The sequence below is a fragment of the Nanorana parkeri genome, unplaced genomic scaffold (genome assembly GCF_000935625.1).
Source record: "Nanorana parkeri isolate BGI_ZX_2015 unplaced genomic scaffold, ASM93562v1 scaffold436, whole genome shotgun sequence".
NCBI lineage: Eukaryota > Metazoa > Chordata > Amphibia > Anura > Dicroglossidae > Nanorana > Nanorana parkeri.
This window is the reverse complement of record NW_017306704.1, coordinates 851084-868739: the sequence shown is the minus strand read 5'-3', so window position 1 is coordinate 868739 and position 17656 is coordinate 851084. Positions and strand designations below refer to the sequence as shown.

Below are 17656 nucleotides of genomic sequence, written 5' to 3'. Positions count from 1 at the left end.
TAGAGGAAGAACAAAAATTAAAAAAATATATAAATCATGATCCAACAGGGAAAAAACATTCTTTCTTGATCCCCCCAAAAAACTCCATTAGTCAACACTCTACAGTGCTATTTCCCATTATTATTAAAGTAGAACTATGGCCTATTAACAATAAAATAGGTACAGCAGCACTTAATTATAAGTGGATCTGCAATTACAATTTCCTCTTCATCCCCCTGCAATGTACCACAAATACTAGTTCATTGTGTGAAGTCCATCCTAGTGCAGCTTAATGTGATGGGGTGGCAACAATGCTGCACTGCGCCTGAATTCAGAGCAGAGTTGTCACTGTCATGTCAAATCTAATTCTTGCACTAGTGGGATGAAAACATGTTGAGGGGGGTGTGGCTATCAGCACTGTCACTTTAGCTAGTTATACTTGTATATTTTTGAGGACATATTATCTACTCTCAGAATTTGTGATATGACTGGTGCAGCGACCTGCCTAGCATTTTTCAAGTGTCTTAATGTTATATTGAATAAAGATTTGTGTTATATATATATATATAAATGTTTATTATATTAGCGTTACATTGATAGCAGAAAAGAGATGTCAATTTAGGACCCATTCATACAAGCTTTTTAGATGTCTATGTATAATATATAGACTCTTATCTGCGGTCTATTTTACTAATGGACCTCTTACAATAGTATTTATGGCAGTGGGGTCCGGAATCTGTATATGTTCTGCATTTTCACCGCTCTTAGGTCTCGTTCACACCTAGGCGTATTGCATATGCGCGTCTGTCGCGATTCGCGGTAAAAAAGTCACACGACCGTCGCGCGTTTCCGAAGGCTACTTGGCTGTTACAGCAAAGAGCCCTTTCTGTGTGCAAAGGTTAATCATCTTTTCATTGTCTTTCTCCTTACTTAGTCATTGTTGACCCAGCAAAAAAATTATTTCCTTAAGTTGGCCATACACTTTTCTATTGTTTTTTTCATTCAACCTGCAGGCTGAATGAAAAAATAGAAGATTCCTCCATTACAAGTGTTGATCAGGAAATCTCCTGCTGTCTCCAGTGTATTGTGAAAGCAGCTGCCAGCTGCTGTTAGAATACCCAAAAATAGCCAGCAGCTCATTGGCTGTGGACTCTGTTCGTTCAAAGATTTTCCGACCATCTCTTTCGATCAGCTGAACGAGGGACACCGGCTGAAAGACATCACCCACTGTACGCATTTAGGCCGGTTCATCAAGAACCCAGTCAAAATTCACAGTGTATGGCCACCATTATTCACAACCTGTATACACTGTGATATAGGCGAGCCTGTGTATGAAATATATTTTTCAACCAGATCATGGTCCAGTGAGTGTTACCATTGTATATCTAGCCTATGCCAACCATATACATGCAAATCTAATGAGTGAGGGTGTCCCAGAAATGTACTTAGGATACAAAAGTCCTGACCCATAGGTTACATATAGGGTTATTCACAAAGCTGCCAAAGGCAGCCTAGTGAATAACCGAGCCGAAGTAAACAGAGCCAAACATCGGCTCTATACGGCTGCCTTTGGTCAGCTGAACATGCTCAGCTGAGCCGAAGTGCAGAGGGACTCAAGTGCAGAGCCGATCCAACATCTGGATCAGCTGAGCCGAAGTTCCGGCAGCTCACCATTCGCTCCTATTCTCCGAACAGCAGTGACCTCAATGGTACCGAGCAGAAAAGCAAATAAGTGGGGGGGAAAGGTTGGAAAAAGATTTTTAAAATGTAAACAAATAGTAAAATTAAAAAATAAAGATCTTTTAAAAAAGAAAAAAAAAAACAATTGGGCAGAGCTGGCAGTAATAGCTAGCTCCGCTCAACTGTTTCCCATTTGCCGGCACTTGCTAGTCTTCTAGCAGGTCCCGGCGAATAACAACTGGGAGGAGCCGGCCGTGATGTCACGGCAGGCTCCGCCCAGTTATGGTTTAATGACAGATCAGTGTCCCCAGGTCATTTGGGGACGCTGATCTGTCATTACAACAGGGTGGAGAGAGTCGTGAGATCACGGCACGCTCAGCCCAGCTGTCATTTGAGGCTTCGGCAGGCCTTCGCCCCGCTTCGGCTGTCACTTGGCTCAGTGGAGCCGAAGCACATGCCTTTGGCTCAACCGCCTTTGACTGCTGTACCGGCGGCTGAAGAGAGCCAAACCTAAGCTACGGCTGAAGAAAAATCATGCAGAAGAGGCAAACTCGATAATGTTTTAATATAAAATGCATAGTATACAACTTAGTTCTAAACCTAACTGGCGGTATTGTATGAGATACAAAGAGATTATAGAATGATGAATATGTAACACAAAAGCTATTAGCCAGTTACTGCACTCTAATACCCAATAGGCATTGCTAAATGATTTCTAAACCCAAGAACAAATATTTGTTATTGCAGCTTAGCAGTCCTTAGATATGATGGCTGCGTTTTCTTTATTTCAGGCCAATAACATTTTCAAGAAGTACAGAAAATATTTATTGATGTTGCGAGAAATGCATCCGTATCATGTCCTGTGAGAAGTACTGAAAGCACAAATAATCTTTTCTAGTAATTCCCTGCCCTCGTGTAATAGAGATTAAGAGATGACAACCTCTTTGTGGTCTAATCAGCACAGCAGTCTAGGTGACAACCCTGGCTCCCTCCATAGATATGGGGAGGAGTGAACGTAGCCATCCAGGGACAGGAAGTGTGTCATTCACAGATTTACCAGGTGGACACCTAAGGAATGGGAAGTTGCAGTATATTACCATTTCTTTTTGGGCTTAGATATCATTTAACAGGTAACATACATTTCCAATAGGAAAGTCATAGGAATGTTCTGCACTGGTTACCTGGATGCTGACATTAATCCAGCTCTTGTTTTCTTAGGAAACACATTACACAAATGGCATAACTAGGTGATTTCCTAATTCTGCTCTGGTGAACCCCAACAGCCCCTGAACCCCTATACACACAGTAAACACACACTGCAATGTTCCTCCATGCAGAAGCATCAGAAATCTACTGAGAGGCACAAGCATTGTGTGGTAGGGCGGCATAGCTAAGAGATGACTGGGACAGTATTTTTTCCTAGTCTGTTGTAAAAGGACCAAGCCCCGTACTGTGCTCTTCCATTTGGCCAGTTTAGAGGTAAATGCGAAGAATTCATTTTTGTCCAAAGAATATTTGCCAGCCTTCATTCAAACCTGAAAATGAAAAAAAAACAAAAACAAAAAACTTATTTTAGAAACCATGATCCTTGAAAATGAATAGAGAACAGAATCATAGACAGTAGGTATGGTATGTTCCTGCCAGCCAATTACCATAAGAGCCTGATGGGGGGAAAGGAGGCCTGTAGGTTGAACACCCTAAATACAATGGAATAAACTACAGCGGACATTTATAGATGAGACCGGCATTTCTCAGCCATTTTTCAGTCACAACACCCTTTACAGTATGCATAACCTCAAGGCACCCCAGTAACAAAACAAAAAGACACATGTGGGTTTCCCGAAATCTATACCAGACCCTTATCCCAGATAGGCTCCAGTGTGGATTTTAAAGGAGAACTATGGGGTTAGGGCTTTTCCCCATAGTTCTCCGAAGGGTAACGGGAGGACACAAACTAACGTCCTCCCATTACCCAAAGCTCAGTATCTAGCAAGCTACAGCTCGCGGTATACTGAGACCCCGCAGCTGAAACGGAGCCTGACAATTATGCCGCGATCCGCCCAGCTGCGTGAGTGGCAGCTGGCTGTGCCTATCTAGAGGCAGAGCCAGCTGTACCCGCCCCCAGTCAGCGCTGGAGGATCGGACAGGGGAGGGGAGAATCCAGTCACTCCCCTGTCACGGCTCTCTGCAGTGACAGGATCGAGAAGTGAGCGAACGCCGGTATGTGTTCGCTCACTTCCCGATCTACTGAGCCGACCTGTGACAGTCTCATTGTCACAGGTCGGCTCAGATTATGAGGCTGAGTGAAAAGCATTCACCTCATAATTCTCCTTTAAGGGTGGACCACAAAAAAGTAGGGTTCCCACTTCACATCAGAGCCTCCCTTTCCATCAGAATTCCCCCTTTCCCCTCAGAGTTCCCTTATACATCAGGAACTATCCTTCATATCAGAGGCCCCCTTTACATCAGAGTCCTACCATCACATCAGGAGCCACAGCTTCTGAAGCATGACAAAGGGTGGGAGGTAGAACAGGCCTAGTTGGAGGTAAACTGAATAAGCGACATTCATTTCCATGGAGCTGGCAGGTAGCCCACCAGCACCATGGAAGGGCAGTAAAACTGCTTAAGGTGGCAGCTATTTGCAGAGCAGCAGTGTATGACTGGAACATAAGATGTGCACTCCAACCTACATCCTTATTTCTGAAGTTATTATGAAAGCAGATTTTATGTCATTCAAATAGCACTATTTAAAATAATAACCGCTTCAGTACCGGCATGTTACACCCCCTTTCATTACCAGGCCATTTTTCAAGTTTTCAGGGCTGTGAACATTTGAAAGAATTGCTCTGTCACACAACACTGCAACCAAATGAATTTGAGATAATTTTGAGACATATAGAGGTTTCTTTTGGTTGTATTTTTTAACCACAATTTTTGCTATATAAAAGGAAAAAAGAAAAAGAATAACTTTCCCTTACTTTCTGTTAGAAAAACATATCAAATAAAAATGTCAGGACAGTACGAACACCCCCCAAAATAACCCCTTTTTGGAAAGCAGACGGTGAAGGGGTTAAAGTGACATTAAAGGATAAATTCTCCCCCCCCCCCATGTTGGTGTAGGGACTTACCTTAAATGCCCTTAAATGCTGCCTCTTGATCCGATCATCTTCTTCTTTCCTGTAGTTTTCAGGAGTCCCTCCAGCGCTGGTGCTGGTCTCAGATCCAGCACTGACTCCTCCCTCTTAACTAGCACTTCCTGTCCCACAGAGTCTGTGCGGGTGCATGTTGCCTGCATTGACTTACCTTGCGTCTGTCCTCGTCTCCCGGCTGAAGATCTGAACTGCGCATGCGCCCGCCCCAAGATCCTTTGCAGCTGCCCGAGAATCTTCAGATGTTCGGACGGGAGCGCGCGGCGGAGATGCAGGTAAGTTTTAACCCTTTTAAAAAGTTTTTGTTTTGTTTTATATTTTTGCATATATCTACTTCTAGCTAAAGCTGACTAGCAAGGAATGGGAACTGGGCATGTTATGGGCATGCGCTATACTTTCCTTGTCCTACCTCTCCTCCACCAAAACCTGGGTGAGAAGGATGTTTTCCAGTACTCCTGGATGAGCAATAAGATAGATATTTAAGAATAACACAAAAAAAAACAAAAAGGCAATACTAACCTTTGAGGTCATTACTGTTTTTAACGACCACTTCCAACATCTGCAATATAAATACAGAACACATCGCTATAAATAACAATCTGAAACAGTGGAGTAGAAAATACTATGGCAGAGGACTATAACCTCAATCACACCTCTGCAATAAGGTGCCAACCACAACTAAAATCGCACTGAAAGAAGTGTGTGCACCCTTTTTTTTAATCAACTCTCACCACACCACATGGTAATAGGTTACCATGCGTTGTGGTGCGATGCAACGCACATGCATGGCTAGGTGCGCTGGGATGCCAAAATGTTTTAAAGATATTTCAAATGCTGATGAAATCACTTGCAATGGATGCTGCTCCTTGATGTTCAAAAGTTCTAGTTTCCTGCAGAATCAGCTGGTCCCCTGAGCACTTGTCCTGACTTCCTGTTTTAGGGTGGCTCCTTTCCCTTGCAGGGTCCTATGGAGCCACCCTTGTGTGTGGTGGTAAGCTGTGTGTGTCTGCACAGACACAGCAAGGCAAGCGCCTTCTCCAAGCTAGTCGAACAGTTGCTGGAGACTGCTGTTCCTTGTGATCTTGTACTGGACAGGAAATTCAGTGAAGTCGCGCTTCCCTGAAGCCAATTCTTGGCTGGGGAATGTATAATTGTTTGATCTGGATTTCAAATTGAAAAAACGTTTGAGCATTGAATACTACTTTAAGAACAAGTAACGGTAAGCAAATTAGCTTATCTATTGACACAATTATCCATCGCAACCAGTAAGGTTATCTGTGATTGGATGCCTTTGCTTATTGCACACCAATGGGTGGGTTGGACCTCCCCCCCACTATAAAAAAACAAAATGAAATGCTATATGTTACTTTGCTGGTCATATAGTTACAATGCTTTGTGACAAGCACAGCTTTCAGCACTTAAAGTATTTTTTTCATATGTCTACTACTAGCAAGCAGTAGATATAGGCAAACACAGTAAAAAAATAAATTAAAAAAAAAAAAGGTAATTATTTGTGTCTCCACCGCTACCTCCAGGCTGAAGATCTGAAGCTTCTTGAGGATGTGAGCGGGTACATGCGCAGTAGAGATCATCATTGGGGAGAGGAGGAGAGACACAGTGGAGGTAAATGGCGTGCACATCGGACAGACACTGTGGGACTGGAGGAGCCAGCGCTGGATCAGAAACCGGCACCAGCACTGGAGGGACTTCTCAATACAAGTGGAAGGAAGAAGATCGGATCAAGAGGCATCATTTAAGAAAGGTCCTTAAAGCAGCATGGGGGGGGGATTGTGACTTTAATGTCACTTTAAACACAAGGCGAAACAAGATGCAAAACAAACTGCACGTGGTAACTGGGCGTTTATAGAAAAATGTCTGCAGGGTTTTGTCTATTTTATTTTATATTTTATTTTCTGCTGCTCTATATTTATGCAGCTTTTCTTTGCTTATAATTCCCCGGAATGTTCCGTATATTTTCTGGACACATAAGTGCATATTGGACACGCTTTGTTTGCGAGCCACTAAAGATTATGGATTAACAAAGAGAAAAAATGCAGCAATTCGCTTTGATGAATCTGACAGTTATCACTGTGTAATTGCACAGGTGGAATTTATCATAACTAGAATAACCTGCAGCCATGTGTTTTATTTGGAGGAAAATAAAGTGGACATGAGGAAAAAAAATAATGAAAGGTGTCTGTGTTTCCCTGTCCTCTCTCCAGACGTGTGCGAAGTGGAACTGATCAGCTGGAGTTTGCGAAAGACTGAAAGATTTCTCCCATACAGAAAAGTAAAGAGAATGTTCGCCCTCTTGTGGTCAGAGAAGTAACTACAGCCCGCTCAGCAAAATCTATATATTTACACTGAAATCTCAACTTTCTTTCCCCGTTATTTTCTAGCAGCAAAACCGTGTACTGTTACCGAATGGGAAGAGTTGGGGATCTAACAAACAATAAGGAAAGGTCATAGCGGACAGTATATACAGGAGAGGGGTTAGGAGGGTATGACAGTGGGCAGCCTGCCAGCCCACTAATGTAAATAAGGTATTAGAAACCAACTGAAACCTGACTTTAGAGCAGGGATGGGTAACGCCAGCCCTCTAGCTGTGGTTTAACTACAAATCCCAACATGCTTCCGTCTCTGGGAGTCATGCCTGTAACTGTCTTGCAATGCCTCATGGGACTTGTAGTACCACAAAAGCTGGAGGGCTGGAGTTACCCACCACTGCTTTAAAATGTTTGTTGTGATCTCTGAGGAATAATTACTCCACAGTACATGTAGATAGAGAAGTATGGGGTGGCTCTTAAAGCCCTTTGCTGCTTGTTGTCCACAGTCTGGGCTCAGGTCCACTTTAAATTCACCAAGTGATCTTCAGTTTACTCTTTCCTCGATCGATCTACCTATATTGATTTAGATCTGGGCCTGGAATTGCCATACTTCCTAGGTAAGCACACACAAATGAAAGAATAGTTGTGATTCAGTATTTGAGCTGAGGACAGCTCAATATTACATGAAGAGCATTGTATGGTATTTACCTTATACAGTGTATCAGTCATATGGTTCAATGCTTTGATGGATGAGTGAACCTGTTTCAGAGTCTCAAGCTCCTGCTGTTTGTGGAAATAAATGAGAGATTGAAACTGTTTTAAGCAGAATTCTACAACAAAAAGCAACCATCGGCCGACATTAAGACAAACTGGTATGTGATCCATTTTTTAATAGCAATAACAATATTAATAACGGGTGCAATGTTAGTGGTTACTACCGGTAATAGGGATGCACCGATACCGGTACTTCCAGTAGCACAGAGCCAGCTTCCCAGGCAATTAGGAAGCCGGGCATCGTGTCATTACCCGCTGCACGGCTTCTTGATTGCCCGGGAACCTGGCTCTGTGCTGTTTGGCTGGCTTGATGCTGATTGGCCAGAAAGCCGGCATCCCAATCAACACGGAGCCGGCTTTCCGGCCAATCAGGAAGCCGGGAGGTGAGTCATTACCCCCTGCCCGGCTTCCTGATTGGACAGGAAGCCGGCAACATGCTGTTTGGCCAGCTCCATGCTGCATGGCAGGGAAGCCGCCTTCCCAGCCAACCAGCATCGAATCGACTGTTTGGCCAGGATGCCGATTGGCCAGGATGCCGGCATTCCAGCCAATCAGCATGGAGCCAGGCTTCCTGGCCAATGAGGAAACCGGAAGGTGGGCAATTACCTGCTGCCTGGCTTCCTGATTGGCTAGGAAGCCGGCAACATGCTGTTTGGCCGCCTCCATGCTGCATGGCTGGGAAGCCGCCTTCCCAGCCAACCAGCATTGAGTCGGCTGCTCGGCCGCCTCCATGCAGATTGGCCGGGATGCCGGCATCCCAGCCAATCAGCATGGAGCTGGCTCCTGGGCCAATCAGGAAGCTGGGCAATCGTGGAGCCGGGCCGCAAGTCATTACCCACGGCCCGGCTTCCCGATTTGCCGGGAAGCCTGCTCCATGTTCCCTCGTGGTATCGGAGCATTTGAGCGAGTATGAGTGCTCGCCTAAATACTCGGTATCGGCATGGATACTAGTATCCGTATCGGTGCGTCCCTAGTTACTAATCAAATATATTTTAGAGACCTGGGCTATGTAACAAGCTGCACTGCATAAAACTACCTGATCCATATTCCCTTCACTTATTTGCCTGTGTAATGTTGCAGTTATTTTGTACCAAAGTGACCCTTGGCTCTGGCTTATCACAGTATTACTTTGCTAAGGGACAGGACAGAAAAGGTATTTGGTCTTATCTTTGAACTGAGCAAATATGGTTTGATGAGGATCTTAAGAAGAACTCCCGGCACATAAAAAAAACCTTCCCTTGTGATTTTCTGATTAACCCCCCTGGCGGTATGATTATCTCAGTATTTTTTCTTTTGAATTTCTCGCCGGTTCTGCCCCCCTGCAATGCCGGCGCTCGCAGGGAAGGAACACGGAAGACGCCCGAGTGTACCTTCATGGCGGTAATCCAGAGTGTGGCTCGGGGGTAAATTTTGCTTACCAAAAGCGGTAACCCCGAGCCACACTCTGGATTACCGCCATGAAGGTTAAAGGACGCCGGATAGAAGGCTGTCCACACAGTGCCACCGCTGAATGAATTTCGCAGTGTATAGCTGGCTTAAAGTAGAACTCCAGGCAAAAGGGTTTTTAACCCTTGCAGTGGGGCTACCCTTGCAATGAACGGGTTAAATGCTTTTGTTTCTTGCCTAGGTGCTAAAATAAAGTTATACTCATCCGACCCGCAGAGCTGGATGGCTGCTCCTCCGATCCCTGAAAGCCTCTCTCCTCCTCCGCTACAGAGAAAGTATGTCCTTCGGCGTCCTCATGTCCTACGCACATTGTGTAGAATGTAATGACTTAAGGATCCTTAGACTGCTGCAGTGGGGGGGGGGGGGCCACTTTTGCTTGGAGTTTTGCTTTAAGTGACCCTATAATGTATTGTTCAGCAAGTTATCAAACCAATGGTCATGTAAAAAATTAAAAACACACATATACAGGTCCCAGTGTGCACGACAGACCTCCCTGTGTATGGCTATCCAAAATCTCTCACTTACCCTTACCTAATGTTCCCCCACAGGCAACATCCCATTGTGAACTGCTGCAGTCCTTTCCAGGCCAGAACACGGCATCATAGAGCACACTGACATAGGAAATCTTATCTACCTGGAGCTGTGCGCTCTCTCCGGTCGGTTCCTTCTGTCCCGCATTGCTTGATGGAGTTTGCAACAAATCAGATTTTCTACAAGGAATTGTAAATAGAAATATTTTGGGTAATAGATTATCAGAAGCGGTTTCTAATTGTCATGGAATGGACTTTAAAGTTTATTTCCAAATTGGGATAAAACCTACTTTATATTTATTACAAGTTCCCATCCGCATAGTAGAAATAAGTAAAAATTGCTGCTTTTCTGAAAACTACAAAACGGAGGTTTTCCCCTTTCTATGTAACGTGTAGGAGGGGGCTGGGGAGTTACCGTTTACCATAATGAACCCTGTGTGTGCTGTGCTGGCAGATCCCAAGATCGGTTGTAATAGAGATGTGTGAAGATACTTTCATGCGTTCAGGGTTGTGCGTCTGGGTCTGGACACGTGAATGTTTTTTATGCAAGTCTGGCATATACCTGTGTACAGCCAATAGACGTTATAATCCACATTTTAGGCCCGAGGATTACTTCCGCGAGTGGCCATTTTATTGATGTACACACATCTCGTCACAAAGCAATGTTTTAGGGCCACACAGGGTGCCTTCATCAGTAGCCACAAAACATTGCTTGACCATGGTCATACCTGATGAAGGGACCCTGAGTGGCCCCAAAGCGTTGCTTGACCATGGTCATACCTGATGAAGGGACCCTGAGTGGCCCCAAAGCGTTGCTTGACCATGGTCATACCTGATGAAGGGACCCTGAGTGGCCCCAAAGCGTTGCTTTGGGACGAGATGTGTGTACATCAATAAAATGAGCACTCGTTGAAGATTTTACTTCGGTGTGCTGGTGATATATTTTACTACTTGGATTTGAATTGGCGCCATCCACTATCACTGCAGCACCCACCTTAAAAGGGACATAGCAGTAAGGAGTGCGGTGGGGACCTCTTTGGAACTTGATTACAGTCTATTAGACCCCTAATGTCACCGCTGCAGCCCACTGAAGCTGATCAATGACAGCTGAGCAACCAGAAGAGCCGAAATCATTGCGGGTTCATTTAGCAGGGAGGGGATCGGTGATGCCGGTGCCCCTCTTGTGGCCTTGGGGTGTGGGACAGAGGGATGCAAATGTCAGGCAGCTTCACATCCATCGGAATCACTTCTAGTGTAAAGCCAACAGGCAGCTGTACACATGTAAACTGACTCCCAGCTGTAATAGCAGCCAGGACTCGGAGCCGTTGGACTTGTAGTTCCACAAAGGTTGACGTGCCTAAGTTGCCTACTCCTTGACTAGAACAGGTAACAACATCCTGTGAACCATCAAACGTTAGTTATTCTCCAAACAGGAACATGAATTAATTATAGTAATCCCTATGGGGAGGCTGCAGGAACTCACAGTCTGTGCGCTGTACATAGAGATCTATTTCTCTCTGTCCATGAACCTTTTTAGCCACATCACACTTGATGACCTCATCACAAAGCGCACAGCAGCCATAGTTTAGCAGGGCAAAACGAACACACTGCATCACAGGTTAGTAGATACGGGCCAGTGACCAGGAAGTTTACCTATAGGACAGGTGTAGGCAACCTGGACACTCCAGCTGTGATGAAACTACAAATTCCATCCTGCTTCTGCCTCTGGGAGTCAAGCCTGTGACTGGCAGAGACTTGCAATGCCTCATGGGACTTGTAGTTCCATGGAGTGCCAAGGTTGCCTACCCCCTCATATAAAATCACACAATGACCTGACATGTACAGAGATATCACATACACTATATCAGAGCCCAGGCAATAACTCTATAGCATCACACTGTATATACAGATCACACAATGACCTGACATGTACACAGATATCACATATATCAGAGCCCAGGAAGTAACTCTATAGACTCACAGTCTATGACGAGCCCTCAGCGTCATACACCACTGTGTATAATATACGTATAATGATGAATACTCATCTCTCACCTCCGCAGGGCACTCATCTTCTCCTCTCTCTAGTCTGAATTTCCCTCCACAGGACTGTCACGGAGGGAAGAGGCGGGGCCGAACGGCCTGCTGGGAGTTGAAGTTCTGTACAACCTAGACATGTTATCTGCCTGATAGGAGACGTCCTGGAAATAAACTACAAGTGCCAACTGCCCCTGCGGCTCGCTACTGAGTATAGGGGAAGTCAAACAGTTGTGTATTGCAGTTTAAAGCAGAAGTAGGCAACCTGGCCATTCCAGCTGTGCTGAAGATACAAATGTTATCATCCTTCTGCCTATAGGAGCCATGCCTGGTTTCCTGTCCATGGTTTACAGCAGCTCCAGCTGTGATGAAACTACAATTTCCATCATGTGTCTGCCTCCAAGGCTCATGACTGTGGCTGTCAGAGTCTTGCAATGGATCATGGGACTTGTAGTTCCACAACAGCTGGAGTGCTAAGGTTTCCTTGCCATGGTTTACATCAGGGGTAGGCACCCATGGCACTCCAGCTGTGCTGAAACGACATCTTCCGTCATACCTCTGCTTCCAGGAGTCATGACTGTGATTGTCAGAGTCTTGCAATGCCTCATAGGACTTGTAGTTCCACAACAGCTGGAGTGCCAAGGTTTCCTGCCCATGGTTTACAGCAGGGGTAGGCAACCTTAACACTCCAAATCCCATCATGCCCATGCCTGTGGGAGTAGGGACAGTCCGGGTTTTGAATGCTGTGCCCGGGTTTCATGGCAGCAGAAACCCAGACACAAGATGTCAGGCAGACAGGGGCAACCAAAATTAAGATGGGGCTAGTGGACCCCCACTGAAAATAGTCTCAACTGTGATATTTACATATGAATAAGTCGTGACTCAATCTAAAAAAAAATTTCAGCGTGTTGCTAGAGTGTTCGGGTTTCGCTTGAAGGAAAGGTGGCAACCCTATGTGGGAGTCATGCCTGTGGTTGTCAGAGTCCTGCAATGCCTCATGGGACTTGTAGTTCCACAAAAGCTGAAGAGCCCGGGTTGCCTACCCCTGGTCTACACTTATATGCTCATGCGCTTTGTTATTTTATTATTATTTACCTTTTCTTCTATCATGCGTGCATGGCAGAGTGTTTACACAGAGACGTCATTGAGTGTTCATTGTTGAATTGTGATGATCATGCGTTTAGATGGGCATGCATTCACACTACTTATCACCTGGATTCGTTGGCTTTGCTATGCCTCTGACTCATTCAGATGTCCGAGACTAACCTGATCGCAGGGTGGAATACTATGATTTATTTATGAAGTGTATTTTCTAGAGGTGCACCGAAATGAAAATGTCAAAACCGAAACGAAACCGAAATAAAAAAAATGTCAGGCCGAAACCAAAAATTTTTTAATTTGAACTTTTTCACATTTTTTAAATATTTAATTTTTTTATAAACTTTTTCATTTTTTTATATGTATTTTTATGAATAGAGCTGGACGACGGAGAGTGTGGGGAGGTACACTCGCCGTCACAATACCACTGAATAAACGAATGCTGTCAGGGTGGAGAGAAAAAAAGAAGGACTGATCAATGGACCGTGAGAATGGGGGAACCAAGTGTGTGAAAAACAGTGTGTGTAAGCACAATGGTGAGGGAACAGATGGAAGCTTGCAAAATAATCTGGTTAAGTGGGTATTTATGTATTGTTTTTTCCTAATTAGCAAACGTCGGACACCCCGGTCCGTATTTCTAAGAAGCCGCACACCAAGCACTCTAACCCTTACTCCCACACCCTCACCTCAGTGTTAGCGCTGCACCAGGGGACATTTCTCCCAATTTTTCAATCACCACGCAGGTGCCAGCAGGTGGAACCTATAAGGCCCAGTTCACACCTGCATGTCACGGGAACGCTCGTCCCGTTTGCACGCATTCGTGCACATACACATTTGCGCACATGTCTGTGGAGCATTTTTTGCATTTGGCGTTTCTTGCTTGCGCGTTTTCACACGTGCAAACGTGAAGCAAAATTGCATGTTTTGCTGGCTGCGTTTGGGGTACCATTAGAGTCTATGGTGGGCTCTGCAGGGCCACTCTCAGGTGGGCTGTTTGGGATATCAGGTGGGCGTAACTAGAAATCACAGGGCCCCATACACAATTTTGCTATGGGGCCCTGTGATTTCTAGTTACACCCCTGGTAGAGGTACCGGTCACCCCCTCTGCACCCCCCGATGTGCGCTGCCGCACCTGCTACCACACCTGCTACCACCTCCCACCCCCCCTATAACATGCGCAGCCACCAGTACCCACCCCTCCGCCCAGGTGGCGAAAAGTGTAGAGAACACCTGTATAACTGGTTTTACTGCCTAGATTGGGATACAGTCAGATAATGCAACCAGTTGCTAGGGATGAGCACTCAACTTCTTTCATTCCTATCTATAATGGAAGGAAATCCAGAGGTTATTGTCATAGGAAGTCTCCTAAAGAGGGAACGTTATACCTTTCTCATTGTGCATTGTAAAAACTGTTTAACACGTTTCAGCTGATTATACGAGTCACATGCTGCTTTCTGTGTGTTACTATTTAGAGAGTTCTATTCCTCCCTTTCTGGATCATTGTCAAATGTTTTCTATCCTAATTAAACTAATCCATTGGAGATTAAGTATGGAAGACAGTCTGTCATCTTCTGCAAAAGATAATCTTTTTAGGCCTAAATATGCTTGAGCGATTGAAGACATGTGGTAGCTTAAGCTGGAACTGGGCTGAGACAGCAGTTCTCGCTGTGGATTTGGACCAAACGGACACTTTTGGGTGGAATTAAGCTTTGCTTGCAGTTGGCAGCTTCCGTCTGCTGAGAAAAATAACATTTTGGATTTTTGACGTCTTCCGTATACAAAAGAAAATGCTCTTAACTGAAACTCATTACAATACTTGCTTTGTTTTCAATGAAAGCATAAGATCATTATAGAGAAATAATTCAGCTTATGGTCATGTTGCAGATTTGGGTTTTATTGCCTTTGTATATTCTAAGTCTATAATAACTGAAAGTAGGACATGCTCAACTGGTATTGGCGGTGGTAAGCCAACCATACATGAAGCTGAAGCTCCTTTACTGTCCAGTAGGCATGTAAGCCGGCAAAAAATTTGTTTCGTTTCGGACTTTTCTTTCTTTTGGGTTTTCGAGTCCAAACGCCATTTCGTTTCGTTGTTTGGATTCAGATCTTTTGGAATTTTGTTTTAGTTTCAGACGGGGTTTTCTGATTGGCCAGAAAATAGTCAGGTGTCCAATATAGTTTAATTTTGAACGAAATTAGGATGATCTTGCAGGAGAAGAGGTCAGAATGGAGCAGATGACTGAGGACTTGGAGGAGGAGTTCGCGGCCATCTTGTTTCATTGAAGACGCGATGGAGGTCCTGTGTGCGGCGGTTTCGGGTCCCTGAAGATAGCGGACGCGGCACAGGTACTCGTTTTTTTCGATGCTTGTATCGGTATCGGTGCATCCCTAATCTGAAATGTTGTTAAAAGAACATTTGTATTCGTATGCATTTGGCCTCATTGGAATCCGGACATTCGGATGCATCTGAATGTCCGAATTCACAAAATGTTGTCCAAATTTGCATTCGGAACGAAACAAAGTTTACATGTCTACTGTCCAGTCACAGGCTGGGGGCAGTGATGTGACCAGGTTGTATTGCTGTGATTGCAGTGGGGAAAAATCAGGTCACCATTCAAAACTACAACCGTCAGCCACCCCTACTGAGTGGCTTGCATTTCTCAATGTGACGTCATCATACTTGTAGTGCATTCATTCTTCCTTCCTTCCTTACCTCCATGTTACTTAATGTTCATGCTGAGGTATGCTGTTAGAGGGAGTACTCGTCCTCGCCCAAATGCTCCGATGCCTAGCCCGATACTTTCCGGTATCAGGAAGCCAGCTAGCAAGTCATTGGCCGGGAAGCCGACTTAATGCTCTCTCGTCACTTGTGAGGAGGGAGCATTGAGCCGACTTCCCGGCCAATCAGAAAGCCGGACAGCGTGTAATGACTCGCTGCCCGGCTTCCTGATTGGTCGGGAAGATGGCCAATCAGGAGGCCGGGTGCCGTATCATGATGAGGAAGCATGGAGCCAGCTTCCTGGCCAATCAGGAAGCCGGGCGCCGCATCATTACACAGCGCCCGGTTTCCAGATTGGCCAGAAAGCCGGCTCCATGCTTTTTCGTCACCTAGTGACGAGAAGCATGGGGACGGCTTCCCTGCTAATCAGTAAAGTACACGCTGCCCAGCCAATCAGAAAGCCAGGTGGCGAGTCATTACATACTGCCTGGCTTCCTTAATGGGAAATACCGGTATTGGTGCATCTCTAATAATAAAGACACATTTTTTGTTTGATGAAGAAGTCTGCAGTTATTATTTTGTTCTAAAAGATGGACTTTGCCTTCAATGTTGCTTCCATTACTTTTTCCATACTTTTTCAACACCAGAAATGCTCATAAAGTGTTCATTATGTTGCAGCACGTAGCTACAAAGAATGATGATGTTGGCCATAAAGGCAGTCAGGTTATACATTTGTAACTCACTTCAGAAACACAATGAAATTAGGTTCATATGCTCAGTACAGTTATTTTATGTGACAAACATGTATTGATGTGAATTGCGATTCTGTAGCATTAGTTGTTTTTGCTAAAGCTGAAATGTATAAGTGTCTGTAAATGTATGTGTGCATGCTTTGCATTGGAAGTATTGATGGTGTTTTCCTTTATAACAGGACATGTGGCATGTCTTGGCATTAATTGGTGCCCATGTTTCCATCTAATAAAGCCTGCCGGCATGCTATGTGGTGGGATTTGCATTTTGAACATATGGGACTTTTGCTTTGTCACAGTTGCTACAGGTCTAGTGTTCTTTTAGCCAATTGCCCAATCATTAGGAAGGCATGTGAACCAAACTTAATTTATTTGAAGAAAACATTTTAGGCTAAAATAACTAGCAAAAACAAAGTGGTACAACGTTCACAGGAGGTCAGCTGTGTCTCAAAAGTCTCCTACGGGTATAGTCACATTTAAGGACTGGTAAGCTGCAATATATAACATTTATTTTTGGGGGTTTAAATCTACTTTAAGCGTTATTGCACATTAGTCAGACATAAAGAAGAACTCCGGGAATCTAAACACCTTAAACTTGCAGTGGGGGTTCTACGGATACCTTTGTAGCCTATTACTGGAGTGGCTACAGTATACAGGATTTGAAGCACAGGAATAATGTATTTACATCTATAGAACCACCCACATTTTATTAACCCCCAGAACTCCACACAAGCTTCATGGTTTTCATCTACATGGGTGAGCCCCAAAAAATGTAATGCCCAACCAATATCCAAAAGGTCTTTACTGCCAGAGTAGAGAACAAGAATAAAAGTTTGAATATATTTGGTTGCTGTTGGTACAATAGAGACAGTTCCTCTAAAATACATTTAAACAAATGAGACTGTGTCAAATATTTGGGATGTTAAAACATAAGCCTTCTCTGATCTGCCAAATGTTACCTGCTAATGGTCTTTAGCAAATATCCATGATGGTAAGAGTGAAGATTTAACCGCAAATCCAAATATACTTTGCCATTATTGACCACAACATGCATTATTTTCAGTAATTTTATCTTCAAATAAGTCCATTACACTTCAGTTATGATATATATATATATATATATATACATATATATATATATATATGTATATATATATATATATATGTT

At 44.3% G+C, this 17656-nt stretch overlaps 1 long non-coding RNA gene across 1 annotated transcript; it reads right to left on the bottom strand.

Moving 5' to 3' along the window:
• Positions 1–2922: 2922 nt before the first annotated feature.
• Positions 2923–10024, bottom strand: LOC108790008. Its single transcript, XR_001941430.1, has 4 exons — positions 9990–10024; positions 7844–7918; positions 5328–5367; positions 2923–3194 (listed from the first exon to the last, which is right to left on the bottom strand). It is a non-coding gene; the product is annotated as an uncharacterized LOC108790008 (long non-coding RNA).
• Between the last annotated feature and the right edge of the window lie 7632 nt (positions 10025–17656).